This window comes from Sminthopsis crassicaudata, chromosome 2 (genome assembly GCF_048593235.1).
Source record: "Sminthopsis crassicaudata isolate SCR6 chromosome 2, ASM4859323v1, whole genome shotgun sequence".
NCBI lineage: Eukaryota > Metazoa > Chordata > Mammalia > Dasyuromorphia > Dasyuridae > Sminthopsis > Sminthopsis crassicaudata.
In genome coordinates this window covers 400,527,780-400,552,840 of record NC_133618.1, presented here as the reverse complement: position 1 = coordinate 400,552,840, position 25,061 = coordinate 400,527,780, and the positions used below count along the sequence as shown (strand labels likewise).

Sequence of the window (25,061 nt, the reverse complement as noted above, 5' to 3'; positions counted from 1 at the left end):
GAGAAATTGTGGCCTGGGGGCCATTCCCAGAATACTGAGAAGAGAGGCATAGGTGAAGAAGGAAATAATGTGAGAACCTCCCCTACCTCCTCCGGTGTTTCCCATGGAATCTGTCACCGGGTTCTACATACCAGTAAATAAATAGAATGATGAAAGAGGACAGTGAGAACAGCACTTTCCCTTTACATGCCCTCCCAGAAAGAACTGCCACCCTTTCAAGCAGCCTTCTGGTCTGCCTTCTTTCTTCCTAAGCTTTACAGGCCTTGAGATGGCATTAAGCCATCTTCTGTATTACTATCCTAGCTGCATTCTATTTATACATGAACTGGAGCACGTCCCCACCATATCACCAGCTGTTAGCTGCTTATAAATTTAGAGGCTCAGACTTCGTGTCCAAAAAGCACAAAAGACAAGAACCCAAAAGAAACCCACATGCAAAAGTACCTGGGCTTAAGTTCCAGTTTTGAGATTTTGGGCAGGTCACTCTCCTCATTTGCAAAAGGAAGGGTTTAGGCTAAATGATAACTTTTAAGTTTTCTGCTAGCTCAATAATCTATAAGACTATTAAAATGATTATTTCCTATTTCCTAAGCATCTCCTTAGAACACTACTAAGCTAAGGTGACAAACCTATCTGTCCCCTCTACCTATACACCATTGAATGTAATGGAAAAAAGTCTGAGCATTAATAATAGTTTGCCAAGTGACTTCTTCAGAACAGCCCTATGAGTTAGGTAACTGAAGTGGCGTTCGGGATACCTAGAGTTAGCCCTGGCTCTGTCAGGAGCTGTGTTGACTTAGACAAGTCTGTAAGATGGAGGAACAGATAGATGCCTTGCCTGTTTCACAAGATTTTAATGAAATAACATTCAGTGTCATCCAATCTTGAAGTTAGAAGAGACTTTAGAAATCATGCATTTCACCCCAAAGAACCATAGTCCACACCTAAGAAGGAATCCCATTGTGCAAAAAACTGTATTTGAAAGTTATCTGAGAAAAATAAAGTACTATACAAATGAAAGGTAGCACGATAAAGAAATGACTAAGCAAATGAATAATAAAAAAATGGAAAGAGAATGTGTGTGACATAAGTATTATTTTAAACATTAGTTTGAACAATTCACATGTTGACTTAATAACATCTGATATTTTTGTATTGCTTTAATACTTGTAGATGCTTATGAATGTTATGGAATATTATTGTTCTATAAGAAATGACCAACAGGAGAAATACAGAGAGGCTTGGAGAGACTTACATCAACTGATGCTGAGTGAAACGAGCAGAACCAGAAGATCATTATACACTTCAACAATGATACTGTACGAGGATGTATGCTGATGGAAGTGGATTTCTTCAACATAGAGAAGAACTAATCCAATTCCAATTGATTAATGATGGACAGAACCAGCTACATCCAGAAAAGGAACACTGGGAAATGAATGTAAACTGTTATTTTTACCTTCTGAATCCAATTCTTCCTGTGCAACAAAAAATTCGGTTCTACACACATATATTGTATCTAAATTATACTGTAATATATTTAACATATATAAGACTGCTTGCCATCTGGGGGAGGGGGTTGGGGGAGGAAGGGAAAAAATCTGAATAGAAGTAAGTGCAAGGGATAATGTAAAAAATTACCCATGCATATGTACTGTCAAAAAATGTTATAATTATAAAATAAAATAAAAAATTAAAAAAAAAAAATACTTGTAGATGCTTTATAATACATTGCGAATTTTAATGCATTTATCCCCTCGCAACAATTGTATGAAGTTGCTACTATGGGTATTATTTCCATTTTACAGATGAAGTAACAGGCTCTGAGAGATTCCCTGACTTGCCCAAGATCAAAGACAGTATTCAAACCCAAATCTTTCTGACTCCATATCTAAGTCATTCATATTTGTTGTTTGGGGCAGAACTCCCCTAAAGAAACCTCCTAGTTAGCATATATTTAATGATTTATTCAACCTTTCAAGACCAATTATTAAACTGCTTACTTGAACCAATTAATAACTCAGCAGCCTGTTTCCTTATCTATAAAAGGAAAATTCTAATACTTAGAGATGACTTATTTTACAATTCATCATAAGGGCTATTGACATGTGGACAGTTATTTCTCCTGTTAGAATAGTTTTCTGGATCATAAGATAGTGCTTTCCATCCCAAAGCAAATGTGCATTTTCAGAAAAGTCCGCAGTTCAAAAGTAGTCCCATTCTTCTTTTACTGAAAAAGGAAAAAAAAAAAATTAGATTTAAAAACAAAATCAGACTTGTTTCCACTCATCTCCAGATGCACTTGTTACCAACACTCCTGTTCTCTCCTCAACCCAGAAACAAGTGTCTTTGTTCTTGTAAACCAGACACTTCATACACAAGCAATTTTTCCTTGTAAAGTCCTGGCAGAGCATTTGTTCCTTGGCATCTAGCCATCTCTATGACAACAGGTCTCCTGCCTGTTGCTGAAATCTTTCTACTTTTCTACCCATCTCAGCAAGAATCCTGCTCTTCTCACATAACCATGAGTTCTGCTCTTACCTCTTGCTTCCTAGCATAGTATGTAGCAGGAGTTCTTAACATGGAGTTGATAAACTTTTTTTTGTTAATATTTTGATAATTGTATTTATAATTGGTTTTCTTTGTAATCCTATTTTATGTATTTAAAACATTATTCTAAAAAGAAACTTTTCTTCAAATTGTTCATGGAATTCAGGACACAAGAAAAAGTTCAAGTGGCAGTTCAACCCTTCCTTAGGCACTCTTGGCAACTCATTTAATCTTTGTTTCCTCCTCTCATACTTGGTCACACTTCTGGACTGGTGGAAAATCTTCATCCTGACACCATTCTCTTGATTGGTGATTCTCATTTTCAGAGCTATACTACAGTCAGCCTGAACAGGCAGACGTACAAACACATTGTTAAATTTTTCACAAATCAGGGCTTGAAAATGATGGAGAGAATATTAATAATGCAAATTAAACTTAAGTATATCAGTTGTTAAACATTTACCAGCACATTCTGTTCCCTTTCCAGAAGCACCATGTTAGAAAGGATCTCAACCATACATCGCTGCTCTCATGCTTAGCTCATGCTTAGAGTGATCTCAGGACTTCTTGTCTGCCACCTTGCAGGCAAGGTAGAAAAACTGCTTTCCTGATTAGTGAACTCCTATTCTGGACCACCATTTTATATAGCAAGACTGGACTTAGTCTCTAAAAGTAAATAGTATATTGGGTTCCTAGAGCTAGGCTGGCTCTCTCTCTCTTCTTTATGATCCTAGGGATACCCTGATTTGAGTGTGAGTATGTCTTTCTAATACTGTTCACATAAGCCATCATTCTATTGTGCTCCCTGACAAGATTATCAGTTTAATTAATTAAATTTAAACAGCTTTTTAAAAGCATTAAGATGGTGAGAACAATTCTTTGTGATGCTCTCTCCCAAAAGTATATGCAAAGGCTAGAGGAACATAATCTTGAGTTTAGAGAGTATATACAGCAAAAAAGCAACTTACCATTGCAGGCAATTGTAATGTGCTGTTGTCTCCAGAAGCTACCAATCGCTCTCTGGGAGGAGATCTGCTGTGTCAACTCAAATCTCTCAGACAGATTCTTCTTCCTGTAGAGAACCGTTGTCTCCAGACAGTTGCTGTTAACTCTGGTCCAGAGAAGTTATTTCCCTTCCTGCAGAGAGCTGCCTCAAGTCTGGTCTACAGCAGAGACTCACTTCTCCTCCAGAGCTGCCCTCTTTTATCCTCCCAGAGAATGGGCATGGGATAATGCAAGGGCTTCTGGGAAGAATTAAAGAATAATTTCACTTGCTCCTCCTAAGTCTGCAAGCTCTTCCCCAGAAATTCAAAGGGGTTGAACTCCTAGTAAAGACCAGAACTAGAGAATTGTTAAGTACTGACTTAGCACTTAGTAAGAACCTAACAGGCAATTAGAGTCTTCTTCTCTTTATGGGGAGTTCAAGAAGTATTCCTAAGGCATAATGTAGTTTCGGTGTCCTTGTCTGAATCGTGTCCTTGGCTCTTAATAAATGCAGAAAATGTCTTTTGACTGATCTGGTGATGTCATTAGGACACCATGAGAAGATTCAACATTCTCTAGGCCCTTCAAAGCTAGAAAGGTTTTCCTTTGGCCAAAGGGGAGGTAGTTAAAAAAAAGTAGAGACTTGGATCAAACCTTCTTCTTTAGCATACATTTCCTCTGGAGGGATGATGGGAGTGCTAGAATGCTACACTTGCTTCAGTTCCCAGAATGATCTCTGTTCTAAATTAGCTTGATAAGCAACCCCTAGGACATGACCAAATTTCCTTAGTTAATTCAAATTTGATTCCTATGCAGTGTTTTTCTAGTTCCTAGGATTTGGACTTGTAGTCTAAAGTCCATGATTAACTTTTTGGTTGAAACAAAAGTCCATGATTGATATTAATTGAGACTTCTTGTTAACCTTAGTAAGATATGAAGACATTTTGTCACTTATTTTAAGCAGTGACTCAATTGAATTATTCAATCAACACAACACTTTTACAGTAGGAAGTGTCTCAGACATGTTTCACTCACACTTTAACTTACTCCCTGAATTTTTTCTCCTTGTCTTCCATCTTGCCCCCCATCTTTTCCCTTCCTCTTCTCTACTTTCTAGCTCTCTTATATATATTGTTTTTCCCCAATTTTAAATGAACATCATCTTGCTTGTTTATGTTCATAATTGCTCAACAATTTTTTCCCTTTAAGCTTCTTATTCTATAAAATAGGAATGATAATTACACCACGCATTTGTTGTGAAGAAAGTACTTTCTAAACTTTAAAGCCCTTGATAAAGATGTTCTTTTTAAATTCATATTAGAGAAATATCTTTGACATACAAAAGTTTTAAAGTTAAAAAGAACTTGAATCCCAAGCCTAGCCAAAATTGCAGTGATTAACACTTGCCTAATAGTAAATAATATTACACATTTATGCAACTTTTTGTGTTAGAGGTGCCTTCCTGGAATAAAGGACATGGTTATTTTTGGGGGAGCTCTGACTTTTTGCCCCACTTGGGGAACTTACATATTTGGATTTTCCTCACATGTTACCATTAATGTTCCCTATAACAATCAGATTCATCAGAATTCAAAATAGACCATTTTTATTTGCATAATAAAGGACACAAAAGGACACTTGTATCCTAATTCTACATTTTAGTTTTCCTCTTGCAGATAGTATTTGTCTCCAGCTTTTGAGCAGCTCAAGCAAATATAATGAAGCTTTAGCTATTAGTCCTGTAGCTTTTTGCTACTTTCACAGCACTAGGTGACTGGCTTATTTAAATTTCTACTACTTTCATCTGGGTTCTACAGCCCTAAAAGAAACTCAGATAACTATGGCATCAACTCTTCTTAGATTACTCAAAAAGGTCTCTGTTTGCTATTCCAGGTCAACTCATATTTGATGCTCACAAGAGGTGTGTGTGTGTGTGTGTGTGTGTGTGTGTGTGTGTGTATGTGTGGGCGCGCGTTATTATTATCCTTACTTTGCAGATGAGAAAACTGAGATTACATGCACAGGGTCACATAAGTCTTTGGCTAACTTTGAACCCAGATTTTCCTGACCCTAGGCCCAGCATTCTATTCACTATGCTATCTAATTGCTTCATTTTATTATTTCATTTTACTTTATTTTTCTGTTTCACAAGTGACAACTAAAAATCAGAAAAAGGAAGTGATCTCCCCCAGGCCAAATAGTAAGTGGCCAAGCCTGAGCTTGAACCAAGGAATTTTCTAACTTCTAGTCTCATAATCTTTGCACAATATAATGTTCCCTTCAGAAATGATTTTCGAACAGAAGAATTAAAACAGAATAATAACGATGTTAGTTCTGACTCCTTCATAAGATTGTTCTAAGGATCCAGTCGGATTATAGATATAAAAATAGATCTCAAGATCCTAGATTTAGAGCTGGAAAAGAACCTTTAGCAGGGGTTCTCAAACTACGGCCCAAGGGCCAGATGCGGCCTGCTGAGGACATTTATGCAGCCACATATTTATGGCAAATGGGCTGAGGGGCGGAGACAGTGTGAGTTTTTTTTTTTTACTATAGTCTGGCCCTCCCACAGTCTGAAGGACAGTGAACTACTGGCCCCCTGTTTAAAAAGTTTGAGGACACTGCTAAGGCCACCTATTCTAACATCATTTTATTGATGCTTGTGTAGCTAGTAAAGTATCAAAGGTGAGATCTTGGGCAAACCATTTAGACTCTGTGGATCTCAAATTTCCTCCTCTATAGAATTAGAACATTGGACTACTGGTACTTTCTAACTTTAAATCCATGATCTACATGTATCTCCTCTTTTTTTTTTTTTCTTAAATAAATTTTGTTGATATCTTTCAGTTTTTACATAAAAAGAATTTTCCCAATGCTTTTCCCCTCTCCCAGAGATTCATCCTATATACTGTACATATAATATTTCTAAAAGAAAAAAAGGGAAAAAAAATCAACAAAACTAATTAACACATTTTTTAAATGGAAGAACATGTACAATGTATTATACCTATGTACCTCCTATCTCTGCAAAGGGATAAATTGAAAGTGTCTTCTCATAAATCTTTTTTTGAGTCATGCTTATTCTCTGTAAATTTTCAACATTCACGTGTGACTCTTGTTTCTGTTTACGTCATTGTAATCCTTGTGTATGTGTGTAGCTCTGCTTACTTTATATAAATTTATCTAAATCTTTCCAAGTTTCTCGGTATTTATCATTTTTTATGGCACATTATTATTAAATATACATTCTCAGAAACAACAAATGGGTGAATTTGTTTTGTTTGACATTTATTTGTTACAAAGGAGATACTTTATTATGGGGAAAAGGGAAACTTTATGGGAAGGCTTTTTAAAGTTTTTCCATTTGCAACCCCTTTTTGCCTAAGAAATTTTTCCAAGATCCTGTCTCTGATCTGAGCTGAGGTTTTTCTAGCAATTTTCATGCATGCACAGTGCAAAGCATGTTGTGAGTTCAGAACCAAGGCTGTAGTAAAGTTGTGTGGTCAGACACTTCCAGAAACACCTCAGATTCATTATTTATTTTATTTTAAAAGTTTCTGGTCATTGCATTCAGAAGCCGTTTACTGTTGCCAGATTTTTCATGGCCCCCACATTCAACTATGGGGTTATAACCCACAATTTTGAATTATGGGAATAATAGGGATTCATGATATTGAGAAGAATGAGAACAAGAAAGAAGAAAGAGATCCATTTATGTACATTATACATTACATATATGTAATGATTTAGGGGCATTACCTCAATTATTCACAAAGGGCCCATATAATTTTGAATCAATCTAAAGGAAATTAGGTATGAATGATTTCTTAATTAATTTGAAAAGATCATAAGTGTAGCGAGCTGTCGTCTCCAGAAGCTGCTGGATCGCTCTCTGGGAAGAGATCTGCTGTGTCTACTACTCAAATCTCTCAGACAGATACTTCTTCCTGTAACGAACCGTTGTCTCCAGGCAGTTGCTGTTAACTCTTGTCCAAAGAAGTGACTTCCCTTCCTGCAGAGAGCCCCGTCAAGCCTGATGCAATTCAGAGTCTTTCTTCTTGAATCCTGGCTCTGAATCTCCTCCAGCTCTTATCCTTCTCCAGGCCGATCTGCTCTCTGCGCCCAGTGCTGTCTCTTTTATCCTCCCAGAGAATGGGCGTGGGATAATGCAAGGGCTTCTGGGAAGAACCACCCCAGCCAATGAGCTTGCCCCCTCTATCAAGTCAACCTGAGTTCTCACCTTGTAATTGTCCAACCTGAATTCTCACCTCGTCACTATCCAGACAACCCGAGTTCTCACTTAGTAATCCTAACATCTCCCCCTTTCTTTTGATTTAGAACATAGGACAGTCATGACCTTGAAACATAAATCCATCAATATGGGAAGTATTACAGATAATTACATAAATTACATAAGCACATAGTAACATAGTAACATAACACATGCTAGAAGTATATAACATAATCATAAATTGAAAATTTATAAATGTCCATAAGTCCATTGTCCATTAGTCTCATCTTGTGTGAGGAAGTCCAATGATTCCTGCTGGTTTTTAAAGTTCTTTAACAGTCTTCTTATTATCCATGCTCTTTCAGTGTCAGATGTTTCTTAGATCTTCTCCTTTATTTTGAGGTCTTTCTCTTTTTCTGTCTCTCTCTGATGGACAAGGCGAATATGACTTGTTGGCACCCATCTGATTCCTTCTCCTGCTGAAGAAATACAAGCAAACCCTCTCTCCCAGGCAGTTAACCTATCTTATTACATTCTATTTACCACTTTCTAAATCTCTTCTCATCATCTGGCAATTACATTGGAGTTGTTTGCACTGGACACAGCCCTGTTGGTTTAAAAGGCCTGTATTCTCCCCAAGTGTAATCCATTTTTGCAATCTGATTGCCTTTTGACTGACTTATCAGGTAATCCCTTTCTGCCATGTGATTGCTTTTCTGCTGGTTGATCAAATCAGAGTCCTGGCCTTCTAAAGGTTCTTTGGGTGTAACATCAGCTGCCATCATGCCCCAAGTCTTTTTTGCCTGGGGCCCTGGACCTGGGCCCCTCATCCCATTTCCCTGAATTATTCTACACTCTGATGCCCAATGGAGTCCTCTGTTGCATTTTGGACATGGGGTTTTAGGTCTTCTTTCACCCTGTCTTCTCACTGTATCTCCATACCTACACTGAGCTCTTAGATGCCCAATTTTTCCACATTGAAAACATTGCCGAGTTTCTCTAGAAGGCCCTTGCCAGGAGGGACCCTGTCTTTCCACATTCATCATTGTCCGGGTGTAAAAAGCATTTGTTCCCACTGTAGCACAGCGTCTTATGATCTCCTCTAAAGGAGTATCTTTGTCTAATCCCCATATAATTCTTTTGCAAATCTCATTGGCATTTTCCTTAGCCAGATGTCTGGTCATTATTTCTGTAGCTGAATTTTCTCCAATAGTTCTTTTGACAGCAGTTTGCAAACGTCCCACAAAATCTGCAAAAGGTTCATTGGGGCCTTGCTGTATTTTAGTGAAAGCCTCTCCGCGATCTTTCTGTCCAGGAAGGATACCCCAAGCTTTTATTGCAGCCTTAGCAATTTGTTCATATATTGTCATGGTATAATCAGTCTGTTCTGAATTCTCTCCATACCGACCTTCACCAGCCAAGTGCTCAAAAGTGAATTGTGTGTTAACTCCTATTTCCAAATTGCATCTGACTTGAATTTTACATAATTCATGAAATTCCGCAAGCCATAATAAATTTTCTCCAGGTTCCAGGCATATCCTTGCTATGGATTTCCAATCATTCGGGGTTAGGACTTCATAAGACAAACCATCTAGTAACATTTTGACATAAGCTGATGTAGCCCCATAAAGGGTACAACCTTTTTTCAAATCCTTAATTGTATTCAAATCTAAAGGTGCATATCTTCTCCTTTTTTTACCTACAGAGTCAGTATTTTCAATCACAGGATATGCATGTATAAAATCACTTATATCCTGTCCTTCTCTCTTAGCTTTAACCAATGCTTTTTCTAATCTTGTCATAGGCTTAGGCTGCTTCACAGGCAATTCTGTTTGTGTTTCTGCCTCTTCCTCTCCTCCTTCTTGCTCCACCCATGAAGGGTTAATTGAGGGAGGAGATGGGAGGTGCTCCTGTTGCTGTTGCTCAGAATTGTACTTAACTTCATTGTTATCTGATTCATCCTTTTCACCTAGTTTAGTTGACACTTCCCCATTTTGCTCCTTCATCTCTTCCTTTAGAATAACATTTTTTAAAGCCATTTGGATTAAATTGTAAGTATGAATTGTATCTTTGGAAACTGAGTTTGGTCTGGAACCAAAGGGTAAAATGTCACAAAGACAATTGTAGTGTTCACCTAATTGCTCTCCTACTAATTTCCACTCATCTGGATCCAATTCTTCTTCCAGAGAAAAAGAAGGACATATGACCTTCACAGTTCTTAAAAGTTCAGTAATCTCCTCTAAAATTATAATCAATCCTTGGCTTTTCATAACCTTGATGATGCTCTCTAAACATTTTCCTTGAACAGAAGGTGTTTGCCCCATTTCACTATAAGAGATTGCTGGTTTAGCCCTTAAGTTAAGTTCCTTATTTATCTATTAGCACGCTCACTTAATCTTTAACAAAGTTTCCTCGTTACTCACGGTTCTGGGTTAGAGAGACTGAGGTCTGGATGGGAGGCTTTTCCACTGGAATCAGGACCGTGTCTGTCCCTGTTCAGGCGCCAAATTGCGAAGGTCTGGTCTAGCTCCTCTTGTCAGGATAAGCAAAAGTCCTTGCCCCACGTTGGGCGCCAATTGTAGCGAGCTGTCGTCTCCAGAAGCTGCTGGATCGCTCTCTGGGAAGAGATCTGCTGTGTCTACTACTCAAATCTCTCAGACAGATACTTCTTCCTGTAACGAACCGTTGTCTCCAGGCAGTTGCTGTTAACTCTTGTCCAAAGAAGTGACTTCCCTTCCTGCAGAGAGCCCCGTCAAGCCTGATGCAATTCAGAGTCTTTCTTCTTGAATCCTGGCTCTGAATCTCCTCCAGCTCTTATCCTTCTCCAGGCCGATCTGCTCTCTGCGCCCAGTGCTGTCTCTTTTATCCTCCCAGAGAATGGGCGTGGGATAATGCAAGGGCTTCTGGGAAGAACCACCCCAGCCAATGAGCTTGCCCCCTCTATCAAGTCAACCTGAGTTCTCACCTTGTAATTGTCCAACCTGAATTCTCACCTCGTCACTATCCAGACAACCCGAGTTCTCACTTAGTAATCCTAACACATAAGGACTTTGGGTAATAGGATGAGTGTAGGTATTATCATGCAAAAGTATATTATGAGTGTATGAAAAAAATCAGATATATCTCTGGGCCTATAAAATAACACAATCAGCACATTTGCCATAGAAAATTCCAACAATGGTGGTTGAATACAAGGGTGAAATATTCCTGAGAAAGTGTTATTCTGTAATGATAGGTGAGGGATATGAAGAGGGAGAAAAAGGAGAAAGGAAGGGAATAGTATTGTCTTTGCTTATCAACCACATTGATCACTTTGTAAACTTATAAAGGTTGGAATAATAAATCAATAAAATGGAAGAGAATCTAGTAAAAAGAGCAATCAGATAAGTAGGAGGAGACCCAGAAGAGAGTCATGTCTGTCATGAAAACTTAGAATAGAGTATGAAAGAGGAGTTATTGACAGTGTAGGAAACTAGGGAGAAGAAGAGATAAACTTAGCAAATAAATACATAAGTAACTTTGCAGAAAGCAGTTTTACTGGAATATTATGGTCCTAAACTAGATGGTACAGAAATAAGTGAGAGTAGAGAAAGTGGAGGCACTTATTGTAGATGGATTTTTAAGGAGTTTAGCTGTGAAGTGCAGAAGAAAAAAAGGACAGTAGTTAGCAGGAATGGATAGATCAAGTGACTTTCTTTTTTCATAATGAGGGAAAGATGGGCATATTTATAGGCAGTAGGGAATGAACCAATAGACATGCGAGATTGAAAATAAAGAGTGGGGATATGTTGGAAGAGATGGGATAGAATAGGATTACTATTTATCATAATGTTCATTCTTGGTATAGAGTAAGGCCACTTTATGGAAGAGTAGAAAAGGCCATGACTGAAGGTATTTAAATAAAAATGATGATGAGGAGGAACAGAAAAGAAGGAAATTATAGTGAATGACCTCAATTTTTTCTACATAATATGAGGCAATCTAAAAAATCTAGAGTTTGTAGAAATATCCACCATAGCCAGTTGTATAATCCTTGGAGAAGTAGTGAGTACATCAGGAGACACACTGAAAACAAACTAGATATACTAAGTAAAGATAGTATCAGGATTCTACAAGGACATTAACCCCAGAGCTCAGAGCAGAAAACCACACCTAAAAAAAAACTTCATGAAGATTCCATGAGAGAAGAAAAAAGACTTTCTAGTAGCCACAAGCTGTGATTTTACTCTTTGATTCTAAATCCTCTTTAAGTTTGATTCCACTCTCCTCAGAAACCTCATATGTGCAGAGAAGAATATGCCCCTAGTTTGGGCTTTATATTTCTGTAACAACTTGTTTTTATCTATTAAATTACTTATTACTTTTTCTAAGAGCCATTTAACTGTGGCTGATAATGAATGGGGAGCACACCATTAGGTCCTTAACCATACTAGAAAGGCCTAGACCATCAGGTTTATGCTGAGAACCCTGAGGGAGTAGTAAACATATGTCTTCTAGGAATCCTGCTTACCACTGTAAGTGGAAGTTGGGGAAGCAGCCTAGAAAAAGTGCTACATATGTTTTATTTTTTTTCTTTTGCTTTAAAAAAAATTGTATTTGCTTTAATAAGCCAAAATTTGCCTTCTCACTTTCTTGTCCCATCCTTCTCCACCAGAGACTGAGACAAAAGAAAAACAAAGCCATTACAGGCTTATATATTTAATCAAAACAAATTTCACCATTAACCATGTCCAAAAAAAAAATATTTGCCCATTCTTCATTCTGAATTCTTCACCTCTGTCATGAGGTGGAAAGCCTGTTTCATCATTAGTCCTCTGGAATCATGGTGGTCATCAAGCTGATACAAGATCAGTACAGTAGTATTCCATTACATTTACATACCTAAGCTTGTTCAGTTTTTTAATTTATAGACACCCCTTCAGATTCCCCCTACTTTAATCTCAAAGAGCTATAAATATTTTTGTGCATCCTTAAATTTTGTTTTGCTTAAAACGAATCCCTCCCTTAATCTATTCTCCCTAAAATTTCTCTTACTTTCTTCTACCCTTTCTTTCCTATTGCCCAGTTGAATGAAATGTATTTTTGAACCCAACTTTATGTGTGTGTGTGTGTGGGGGGGTCTTCCTTCTTTTGACCATTTCAGATTAGAGGAAGTTCAAGTGTCAGCCACTCTCCCCCACCCCCACTCCTTGTTTGTGCAGAAGTCTATTTGTACACTGATTATGTGAGATAAATTTCTCTAATTGTACTTCAATAAAAGCTTGACTATGAAGAAGTGGATTGGATGTGAGACAAGACTGACTCCTAGTTTATGAGTCAGGAACTGGGAAGATGGTGTTGCCCTCTACTATAATCAAAATATGGATTGGGGGATTGGCAGGGTTTTAGAGGGAAAGATGATGAGTTTGATTTAAGTAATAACAATAATGAATTTTATTTTGAATATGTTTTGTTTAAGTCTACGGGATGGGGGTGGCTAGGTGGCGCAGTGGATAGAGCACCAGCCTTGAATTCAGGAGGACCGGAGTTCAAATCTGGTCTCAGACACTTAACACTTCCTAGCTATGTGACCCTGGGCAAGTCACTTAACCCCAGCCTGGGGGGGGGGGTGGGAAGATGTCTATGGGATAACTATTTTGAGATATGTGAAAGATAGTTGGAGATGTGATATTGGAGGTAAGCAGAAAAGTTTAGGGTAAGAAAGATTTGAGTCATCAGCATAACATTTAAGTAATTACTACTAATAAAATAATCATAATAATTAAATTCATGGGAGCTGATGTGATCACCAAGAAAGGGAAAGGGACTGGTATAGAACTCTGAGAATCTATGTTTAGAGGGCATGATCTAGATGAGGATCCAGCTAAATGACAAGGAAAGGCTATTTATATATAGAGAGAATCAGGAGATAGTATCATCTGCCCATATTTTGAATTTTCTTTCTTTTCACTCCTGTATTTGAATTTCAAAGTTTCTACACAGCTTTGCTTTTTATCAGAAATGTTTGGAAGTCCTCTATCCCATTAAAGATTCATTTTTCCCCCAGAGTATAATATTCAGTTTTTTTGTAGAAATTATTCTTGATTGTGAGCCTAGATCCTTTTCCTTCTAGAATATTTTATTCCAAGTTCTCTGCTTCTTTGTAGGTCAGCCACTAAACCTTTTCTGATCTTGATTGTGGCTTCTCAGTATGATAATTCTTTCTTTCTGGCTGCTTGCAATTTTTTTCTCTTATCTTAAAACTCAATTTTGGTTATGATATTCCTTTAAGTTTTGGGGGGTTTCTTTCAGGTGATAAATGGATTCTTTCTATTTCCACTTTACCCTTAGTTCTAAGAGATCTGAGCAGTTTTTAAGATTTCTTGAAACATGATTTCTAGACTAATTTTTGTTCATGGTTTTCAAATAGTGTAATGTGTAATGTGCCCTCCTGGCAGTTAAAATTACTAGTCTGTCCTAGACCCAACAGAATACCTCTGACCACTGTCCTTTGCAGTGTCAACTCTACCCGGCTCGCCTCCTCTGAGGCCTTCAAAAGTCTCTGGCCACAATCTCTTGAATCTATAGCTTAATAACCGGTAGCGCACTCAAGAACAGCCACATGTAATCTTAAAAGCCTTTATTATACCTACTCACATAATGCCCTGACTGATGCCCTGACTTGTTGGTTCCCGAGTGAACACCTGGTCAGAAGACCCACGTGTTCACTACCAAAATCCTTACCTCTTTTGGCTACCCATCTCGGCTTGGCCACCCAGGCTAGGGAGCCAGGGTGAAGAGCGCCAGGTTAAAAAGAGCGCCAGCTGCCTACAGTGGGCTTATAAAGGGCCTGTGAGGTCACACACACAGCCAATCAGCGAGAGAGTCACCCATTCCGAAGCTATCTCATCATGGCCAAGATCCCACCCAAGGGCAGTCCTAATATCCACAGAAATTACTTCTGGGCCTCAATCTCCAGATGCACCGTGTCCGCCCATTTAAAGGGCCCTTACAATAATGATTCTTAATTATTTTTCCTCCTTGATCTGTATTTTAGGTCTGTTTTGTTTTCTTTGCTATAGGCTGCTTTAGATTTTCTTCTATTTTTCCCCTAGTCTTTTGACTTCAATAGTTCTTACTGCCTCATGCAGCCATTGGCTTCTATTTGTTCCATTCTAATTTTCAGGGAACTTACTGTAAGACTTTGAATTATATGTGTCATGCTATTAATTCCCTTTCTAGTTCTTTTTTCTCTTTCATTCCATTCCCTCCCATTTTTTTCTCCAATCTCATTTAATTTATAAAAACATTTTTAAACTTTTTAAAAACTCTAGCTTCATCTCTTTCAGGAAGTCTAGTTGAATTTTTATTCAAATAGTTTCCTCTGATGCTTTGCCTTTATTTTGGAGCCATTTCTTTTTTATTTGTTTTTTAGAGTTTCTTGCCATCATAATAGTTCCCTTTTCTTTATTCATTCTTTCAGTCTGTTCCCTGACTTTGAACTTGTTGTGAGGGCTAGGTTCTATGGCACTTCCAGAGGGAAGGTCTGAGTTGGTCCTGTTGTTGCTTTCTTGGTATAATGAATGTTGTATTATTCCAGGATTTTAGAGACAGGTTGAGGAGCTTCAGATTTTCAGTGCTCCCAGAGTAATCTGATTGCTTAGCCTCTTATTCTAAGTTCTACAAGTTCCTGACCTGAGTTTGGGTCTGAACAAGAGTAAAGTATTGATGATTCAGCCCCTCTTCACTAGGTAGAAAAATCTGTTGATTCAAAGAGGCAAAATTGTAGGCTTTCCTTTGGTCTGGGATTCATGTTCTGGTTATTTCCCTGAAGGATGGATCATATGTTGGAAATGAAATTCTACTCTAAATCTGATATCTGAGCCACACCGCTCCTGCCAGCTGCCATTTGCTTCTGAGCTGAACTTCCTTCTTTCTTGGTATTTCATCCATTCCCTACCTGGGAATGTCACTCACTCCCTTGTGCAAACTAGGTTTGTGACTCAGAAATTGGTAGTAGTGCTGAACCAAAAAGGGACCCTGTATGTTTCTCACAAGAACCTGAACTTAGTCTCACATACTAGATCAAAGTGATAAGCATGACCATAGAGTGACCTTGACAATTTCTGTTCTTCTACTTATTTGGACATCACACTTGTGAGGTGCTTCTATAGATAAGATCAGTTATTGTTCTCCAAAAGTGCTGAAGGAATACTGGAAGGTCTCCTTAAGTCTATTCTTGGCATTGTATACATCCTAAGCCCATTCCCATCATTGTATGTATCCAGTTATTGCTTTAGGCTGTGAGAAATATAATTTTTTTGTATAACATTTGCCTGATGATCTGCCTAAATGCATTCTTTTTTGCTTCTGTGTTACCTGCTTGTCTTACTAGTTACAATCCTATATAAATGCTGTGCCTCAGTCACTCTATGCTGAATGATTTTGAACATGAGTTCCATTTGGTCGGCTAGTCTAAACTCTCCGCATTAAAAGATTAAAAACCAATGTCTGTCTTGCCTCAGTTTCTCTGGCATTATAGTAGGACATAAAATTGCCAATTTGTACCTGTTACAAATGGAGTGATGGTATATGGCTAGATCTTGTTATACAGCCACTCTATAGGTACTGGAGTATTCAGCATGAGACTGACCCTGATCCCAGGATCAGAAGATCTCTATGCCTATCTCCCTCTACCAAGCTGGGCTGCATGGAAGACTCACTGTGATGTTTTCTGGATTTCCCTATGAGGATTCAGTCTGATCTATATAGAGATTTATTCATCCTCACCAGTTACTACCATTCTATCATCTTAGCTCTACACACTCACATATGCACACATACACACACATTTATATTTACTTTTTTTTAGATGACTATAATAATTTATTGTTTGATAAACCAAAATGCTCCAGCTTTTTTTCTCTTTTTTTAATTATACTTTTTATATACAAAACATATATATGGGTAATTTTTCAACATTGACCCTTGCAAAACTTGTTTCAATTTTTCCCCTTCTTCCCTCCACACCCTCCCCTAGATGTCAGGTAGTCCCATACATGATAAATATGTTAAAGTTATACTTACTTTTAAAAAAAAAAAAAAACCCTCTCTGCATGTCTTAGTAATTTATAGATTCATATACAATCCTCTGTTTTTTTCATTAGGAAATATTACTACTTAAAATATTTATCAATTTTATAATATAAAAAATAAAATGTCTTTAAAAGCAGCGGGGATGGAATGAGGAGACAGAGTTCTAGGAAACCTAATGGAAACTTAGAAAAAGGTTAGATACAGAGGGTGATTGAGAAGTATGAATCTGAGGTTGACCTTAAAAAACTGTGAGGATGATGTTATCTTTTAGAGATATAGGGAAGTTCTACATCAAAGTCAGACATTATGCTTTTGAACCACAATAGATTTTTTTTTCATTTTTGGAGGATGGAGTATATTTTATTATTATTATTATTATTATTTTTTTTTTTTTTTTGCTGACATAGTTGGACTTAAGGGGCTTACTCATGTCACACAGCTAGAAAGAATTAAAGTGCTGAGGTTGGATTTAAACTCGGGTCCTCCAGATTTCAGAACTGGTGCTCTATCCACTACACCATCTAGATGCCCCCATATTCTTAAAAGGTATGTTGTGGAAAACAAGCTCTGAAAGGTCCTACCAAGCAAAAAAAAACAAACAAACAAACAAAACAAAACAAAACAAAACAAAACAAAACAAAACAAAACAAAACAAAAAAACAAAAAAACAAAAAAAAAAACCTCTGGTATAGATCTTACGACAGACCAAGTCTGTTGTCCAAGGACCACTCAGCTAACTTTAGAGAAGCTCATTATTAGGTGGGCTACAGGATAATGAATTGTTCAGTCACAAGAACTCTCAAGAACTATCTACTAAATTGTGGAAATGTTGTGATCTCTGTTTGGAGTGAGAATTCATACTGATAAAGTCACAGGTTCTTGAAATATCTCTCCTGGTACTGATTATTAACTTTGTCATCTAATTACATTGGCGGAAAAAGGAAGTAGTCACTTTTTTCCTACATATTTTCTGTGCTCTACAGCTAACATGCCAATAAAATTCTATCGACTTTAAAGCCTCATTTAAATGTCAACTGCTGAATGTGCTGTTATTATTGTTATTTCATTAATACAAAATTCTCTGTACAACTTTGTGGAAAAGAAATGTAGGTACATGGTAGCATCTAATTCAAAAAGGTTTATAGTAAAAAGGAATGCAAGAAATAGAACAGTAGCTTGAGGGAGAAACAGGTTCAAATGATAAGTAGTTCTAGAATTTCCTCCCACCACCTATACTTGTTTTTTCTAATATTTATACATGCTTGGGAGAAGCAAAGGAGCTTGTAGGAGAGAAAAGAATAAAAATATCAGAGAGAGGTGATAAGTAGTTTAAGTTTTGCCTTTTACTAACAAAACTAGAGAACAGACAAATGTAAAGAAAGATATTGAGGGTAATTAAGAAACTCGTTAGTCCTCTACTCTGTGAAGTAAAGTTAAACCAAATATTCATCTAAAGACTTAAACAGGCGTGAGAATAGATAAAATTGAGGAGGAGTTCCAAAGGAATCCAATATACATTTATTAAGCATATATTGTGTGCTAAGTACAGTGATTACACTGGGGATACAATTAAGTCTTCTCAGCCCTCTAGCAGCTCACAATCTAATAGAGGGGGCCAACACACAAAAAGAGGCAGGAAAATAGGGGTGGTTAGCAGGGGTACCCAAGAAGCAGACCTAGGAAAACACAGCATAGGAACATCTGGCCCTGGAATCAGTAGGACCTGAGTTCAAATCTAGCCTCAAACACTTGACACTTACATGCTGTATGATCCTGGGCAAATCACTTAATCCCAACTACCTTTTAAAAACAACATTAAGTTATTAGTCTAGTGATACTAAAACTGAGACTATGCTGTAAGGATGTCAAAGTGCATCTATATGCCTATCTCAAAAGACTCATAGTAGTACTTTTTGTGGTAATTAGAAACAAAGTACATAGTGATCAACTGAGAAATGACTGAACAAATTGTGATATACAAATGTAACATTGTTATTCCATTAAAAAAACTGAATATGAAATATTCAGAGACAGGAAAGTCTTGAATCAATTGATGCATAGTGAAGTAAGAAACAGAAGAAAAAAAAAAACATAAATCAACCACAATAATGCAAATGGAAATACCACCATAAAGGCAACTGGACTCGGAATAGTTATGTTGATGAATCTTGATCTAGGGAGAAATCTGGACACTGCTTTCCTGGTTTGTGATCTGATTCTTATCCAGGTAAGGCCCCTGCTTCTCCACAAACACAATTGCTCCTTTTGTCCTGGTACTGAAGCTGGAATTGAGTAATTGGTATTGGAGCTAGCTGGTCCTATGCCTAGTGCTTAGCACAGAGTCTCCCCAGAATTTCTTTCCGACCAGATATTAAATTCCCTTATCCTCTCTGTGGCCAGGAGCTCCCAGTGCTACCTCCAAAGCCATTTTCTTTATGGTCTGCTCCCACTCAGCTCCTACCCTAGTGATTTCAGCTGGAAAATGACTCATTGTGACTTTTTTGATATTTAACCCACTCAAAATTCAGTTTGATGTGCTCTTAAAATTTTGAGAGCTATGTTGAAAGAACTAGGGAAAAATGAGAGAATAATCAGGAAATTGATAGATGATACTCACTCACTAAGAACTTCAGAGGATCATAAATCTGGATGCCCCAAAGGAAGAGAAGTCACTTAGTGACAGTGATATAAAGGGAGTTTGGAAGTGGCAGTAAAGAATAAGCATGTTCCTCTTGCTGGCCCATTGTGTTGGTGTGCATGAAAAAAAAAAAAAAAAGCAAAACATATACCTACTATTGGAGAGGGTAACCAGGAATGCAGTGTCCTATGGGGGAAATTAAGAATCTGTGGGTGAAATAAGATGGGAAGAATTGTAAGAGGAAGAACCAGTTTGTTAATAAAGAATGTGAGCTCAGAAGGGAATTGTAGGGGGAGGAGGGGACAGAGGTAGGGATTTGGTGGGATAGGAAAAAAGGAATAGTCTGAAATGGATGAATATGAGAAATCAGAGTGTAGCCAGATGAAGATTTTTAACTAGCAGTCTAGGACTCTGAATCATAGTAATTTTGAGTGGAACCATAGACATAATAGATTGTCTCAACCTTCCCAATTACAAAAATAATGTTGAGTTAATGATCATTCCATGAGCAAGAAGTGCAAAGTTGAATTATTCCATCTCTTTGGATATCTTATCTTTTTAATTACTCTCTTCCTCTTCCCCATCTTTAATTTGTCTTTACTATCCATTATTCCCCTGCAGTCTAAACATGTCCTAATCTTTTCCATACTCAAAAATTTTTTCTTTGTATCTAATATCTTTAAGCTATGCCCCTTTTACAGCCAAACTTCAAGAAAAAAGTTGTCTTCTCTGACAGCTTATGTCATCATCTTCCCCTTCCATTTATTTCTCAACCCATTGTAACCTGATTTCCCTACCACTCAATTGAACTGTGTGTGTGTGTGTGTGTGTGTGTGTGTGTGTGTGTGTGTGTGTACAAAATAGATATAAGGTCATTGAGAATGACATTAGTATCTGGCAGGAATAAAAACTGTCTCCCGTAGAATGTGACATTTAAGCTAAATCTTGAAGGAAACTAGAGATACTAAGAGGCAGGTGTTCGGAGGGCCTGGGTTCCAACAAAGCCAAAAGCACAGAGAGGAGATGAAACATGATATATGAAGAACATCAAGGTATTTTACTGGACTATAGAGTGCAGCCAAAGAAGAAGAGCAATGTATGATAAGGTTGGAGAGGTAGGTCGAGGCCATATTGTGAATGGCTTTAAATGATAAACACAGGAATTTATATTTTATCCTAGAAAAACTAGTGAGCCACTAGAATTTATTTTGAAAAGGTTCTCTCATGTTCCTTGAATGCCCTCCTCACCTCTACCTTTTAGCTTCCCTGGTTTCCTTAAAGACAGGTCAAATTCCACCTTCCAAATCCCACCATATCCTTTTTGACCTCCTCAACCTCTCACCTCATATATGTTATATGTATATAATTATTTACATATTGTCTTCACAGGTAGAATGTGAGCTCCTTAAATATAGTAGCTGTATTTTTGTCTCTTTGTATCCCTAATGTTTAGCACTACTTCTAGCATATAGCAAGTCTGTTGACTGTTGAATCAGTTATTGACTGATGTGAACAGAAATGTGTTTTAAGAAAATCAATTTGGCAACTATTTAGAGGAAGAATTGGAATGGAGAGAGTTGAGGCAGGGTCCAATTAAGAAACTGCTGCAATTATTCAGGAAAAAGGTAATGAGAGATTGAACTAGACATGTAGTTGTGTGGGTGGAAATAAGGGGACAGATGTAAGAGGTGTTTTTGAAAATAAGCCCAATGGAAATAGAAATAGAGGTAGCATCAGATAGCAGTGGTCATGTGGGGAGAGTTGGCAGCTCGCTACTTCTATCTTGGTTTCTACCTCTGTTTCCATCTATAGACTAACAACATTTCTTCTTTCTTGAAAAAGGCTAGAGAAAAGAGTTATTCATCCATTTGATATTTTGTATCCATACTCATTTTCAACTCCGAGCCATTTAAAAGGTTTTCCATCACCACACAGAAGAGTAGAAAAGGAGAATAAGCATTTTTATGCCTATTACACACGAGAAATTTTTATAAATATCTCACTTAAGTCCTATAACAGCCCTGTGAGATAAGTACTATCCCATTTTACTAAAACAAGCAGAGGTTAAATGACTTGTATAGGGTCACATAGCTAGTAAGTGTCTGAGAGAGCAGATATTTTTTTTAATTTTAAAAGCTTTTTATTTTCAAAACATATGCATGGATAATTTGACAACATTGACCCTTGAATAGCCTTGTGTTTCAGATTTCCTTCTCCTCCGCCCCCATCCCCTTCCCTATATGGCAAGCAATCCAATATATGTTAAACATGTTAAAATATATGTTAAATCCAATATGTATAAACATATTTATACAATTTTCTTGCCACACAAGAAAACTCAGATCAAAAAAGAAAGTAAATGAGTAAGAAAACAAAATGCAAGCAAACAACAACAAAAAGAATGAGAATGTTATGTTGTAATCCACATTCAATTCCCACAGTCCTCTCTCTTCATCATAAGATCATTGGAATTGGCATCAATCATCTCATTGTTAGAAAGAGTCACCTTCACCAGAATTGATTGTCATATAATATTGATATTTCTGTGTACAATGATCCCCTGGTTCTGCTCATTTCACTTAGCATCAGTTCATGTAAGTCTCTCCGATTCTCTCTAAAATCATCCTCCTGATCATTTCTCATAGAAACAATTATATTCCATAACATTCATATACCATAACTTATTCAGGCATTCTCCAACTGCTGGGCATCCACTCAGTTTCTAGTTTCTTGCCACTACAAAGAGGGCTGCCACAAATATTTTTGCACATGTGGGTCCTTTTCCTTCCTTTAAGATCTCTTTGGGAGATAATAGATCCAATAGAAACACTGCCGGATCAAAGGGTATGCACAGTTTGATAACTTCTTGAACATAGTTCCAAATTGTGAGAGAGCAGATTTGAATTAAATTTTCCTGACTCAAGGCTCACTGGACATTGCACCACAGCTCCATCTAGATGGACATTCTACCAAAAGAATTAAATCAAATCAGTTGATTATTAAATAAGAGAAGGAAATTACAGCCAAATAGAAGGAGGTAGTTTCTTTTTCAAGAGACAAATAGAGGAATTTATTTCAGCAAATACCCCAAAACAACAGAAAACATCATTTCATGAGACACATGGCCATTTTATATGGTCATATTCATAATAATTATTTTCAAAAAGATTATGAGCCAATATCTGTTGCAGAGAATTAAGAGGTAGAGAAATTCCATGAAAAATTTAAGACCTGCCAAATTAAGTCAACATATACTTTTTAATACCTGGTAACTTCAGTTTAATGATGGGACTAGTTGAGGATGACAAGAAGGAGATTAGAAAATATAGATCAGTAAGAAAAAGAATGAGAGAAGCCAAATAATTATATTCGCACCAAAGCATATATATCTTGAATACTTTCTTCAAGAAAAAAAAATCAGTAGATGATAAACATGGCAATCACTGTATACCATCACCAAAAAAGAAATAAAGCTGATTATATTTTAACAGGTAGGAAATGACTGATTACTGCTATAATATTCTTTTTTGTTAACTTCAACTTTCTTTATTAACTTTCAGCCTTAGCTCATTTTGAGTTTTATTATCCTTGCCACAGGATTGTACCATTCTCTGTTGTTTGTGCTTAGAGACAAGGTAGGTGGGCCTGGAGTCAAGAAGACCCAACTTTTTTTAGTTGAAATCTGGCCTGATCCTGGCTGCAACTCTGGGCAAGTCACTTTTAAATGAACTGGAGAAAGAAATAGCAAGTCACCCCAGAATTTGTTCAAAAAAGGTTCCAATCTCACCTACATCAGACCCTCTTTACTTTTTATTCAGACTACTAAAATAACTTAATTGTCCCACCTGTTTCTAACCTCTTTTCTCCCCATTCCAATCTTCCACCCTGCACCTATGTTGATATTTGAAAAAGTCGCTATTTTCTGACTATGTCATGTTCCATTCAATAAGTTTCATATTTCCTTTTGACTACAGTGCAAACTTTTCAAGCTGCCTGCAATGTAATGGTACATTAAATAGAGGCCAGGACTTGGAGACCGGAAGACCTGAATTCAAATTTAGTCTCAAATACTTAATAGCTGTGTGATTCTAGGCAAGTTCTTTAACCTCTGTCTGCCTCAGTTTTCTTACCTACAGAATGGGAACATCTACTTAGTACAGTGCCTGGCACACATAAGAAGTTATAGAAATGTTTTATTCCTTTCCCACATAAAATCCTTCACAATCTGGCTCCAGACTTATTCTTGCAACCCACATTCCAGCTAAATGGGTCTGCTTGTTATTCTTTGTGTGGAACATTCCATCTCGAGTCTATGCACTTTATAGGACCTGCCTCCCATATTTAGATTACATTCCCACCTCACCTCTGCCTTGAAGAGCCTCTAGCTTCCCCTAAAACTCTGCTTCAGTGGTTTCCTTCATACGGTTCGTCCTGCTCCATCCCCATCCCCACCCCCATCCCCACCCCCAGCCTCAGTTGCCCGTGACTCCCATAATTATTTTGTATATTTTTTGTATTTACGTATTTGTTAGTTCTGGCAGTAGAATATAGGCTCCTTGAGAAGAGGGACTGTTTCCTTTTTAACTTTATGGCCCTCCCTTGTTATGGGAGCCACCAGCTAGTGGCGGCCGGGATCGAATTCCCTTCAGATAGATCCCTTCCTGTGAGCGGATGATGATGACACAAGGAGGCTGAGAGGCCGTTGTGTTCTCTGACCGTTCTCCTGCCTCTAATTTATTTCATCCCCCAAATTCACGAGCAGCACTTGCGTCAGTAAAGGCTGACGTGCAGTTCGTTCAGGTGTGCTGTGATTCGTAGCTGTGGGGGCTTTCGGAGAACTCAGCCATCCCTTTGTGGTAGAGATCCCTTTAGTTCTTTACAGGCTTTCAGGGTTTCGAACTTAGGATTGGTCCTTAGCGCTCCCTTCCCTCCTCCCATTTAATACAGAGTAGTCAGCTAATAAACGTAACCCACATTTACTGGAACAACGGAAGGAACTAAGTAACGTTACTGGGCATGTGCAGGGCTGAAGCAGCGCCACTTTCTCCGAGCTTGTCAGAGTGGGCATTTCTTTCCTTAATGGCAGTGGGTCCTGGAGTAAGCTCTCCAGAGCCACTTCTTGAAAGGATTTAGGTAGGGCCAAGAGTGTTTCAGGATGGCGGGGCGAGGCTGTGCCAGTCCGTTAACATTTATTAAGCTCTTACATTATGAGAAGCGTTAAGTTCATTGGTGGTTGCCTCTTCACCCTGGGGCTCTTTGATAATGGCAGATAGAGAAATAGAAGGGGGGCTTGCTGGGAGGCATCTTTGTTGTCAGAGGGATGCGAAGGCTGGAGGAGGGGTCTCTGCCTCTGTGTACCTGCCTGGCTTTGTGGCCCGGGTCAAGCTGCTCCGGCCTCTGCTCCTCCGGTCCCGGTCCGTCTCTCGGCCTGCCCTGGTACCTCTGGGCGCCTCTGCGCACGCAGAGAATCCACCCGCTTCATTCCCGGTTTCTGAGTCTGCCGCATCAAGGCCCGCAGCCTCCGACGCCCGGTGCCGCCCATAAGAGAAGCCCCGCCTCCCGCCGCAGCCCCTCCCCGCGCCC

At 38.1% G+C, this 25,061-nt stretch overlaps 1 long non-coding RNA gene across 1 annotated transcript; it reads right to left on the bottom strand.

Annotated features, from left to right (window-relative positions):
- Positions 1-955: 955 nt before the first annotated feature.
- LOC141556912 (uncharacterized) lies at positions 956-25,018 on the bottom strand. The gene is made up of 4 exons (XR_012486657.1): positions 24,683-25,018; positions 3,519-3,794; positions 1,711-2,230; positions 956-1,166 (listed from the first exon to the last, which is right to left on the bottom strand). It is a non-coding gene; the product is annotated as an uncharacterized LOC141556912 (long non-coding RNA).
- Positions 25,019-25,061: the final 43 nt, after the last annotated feature.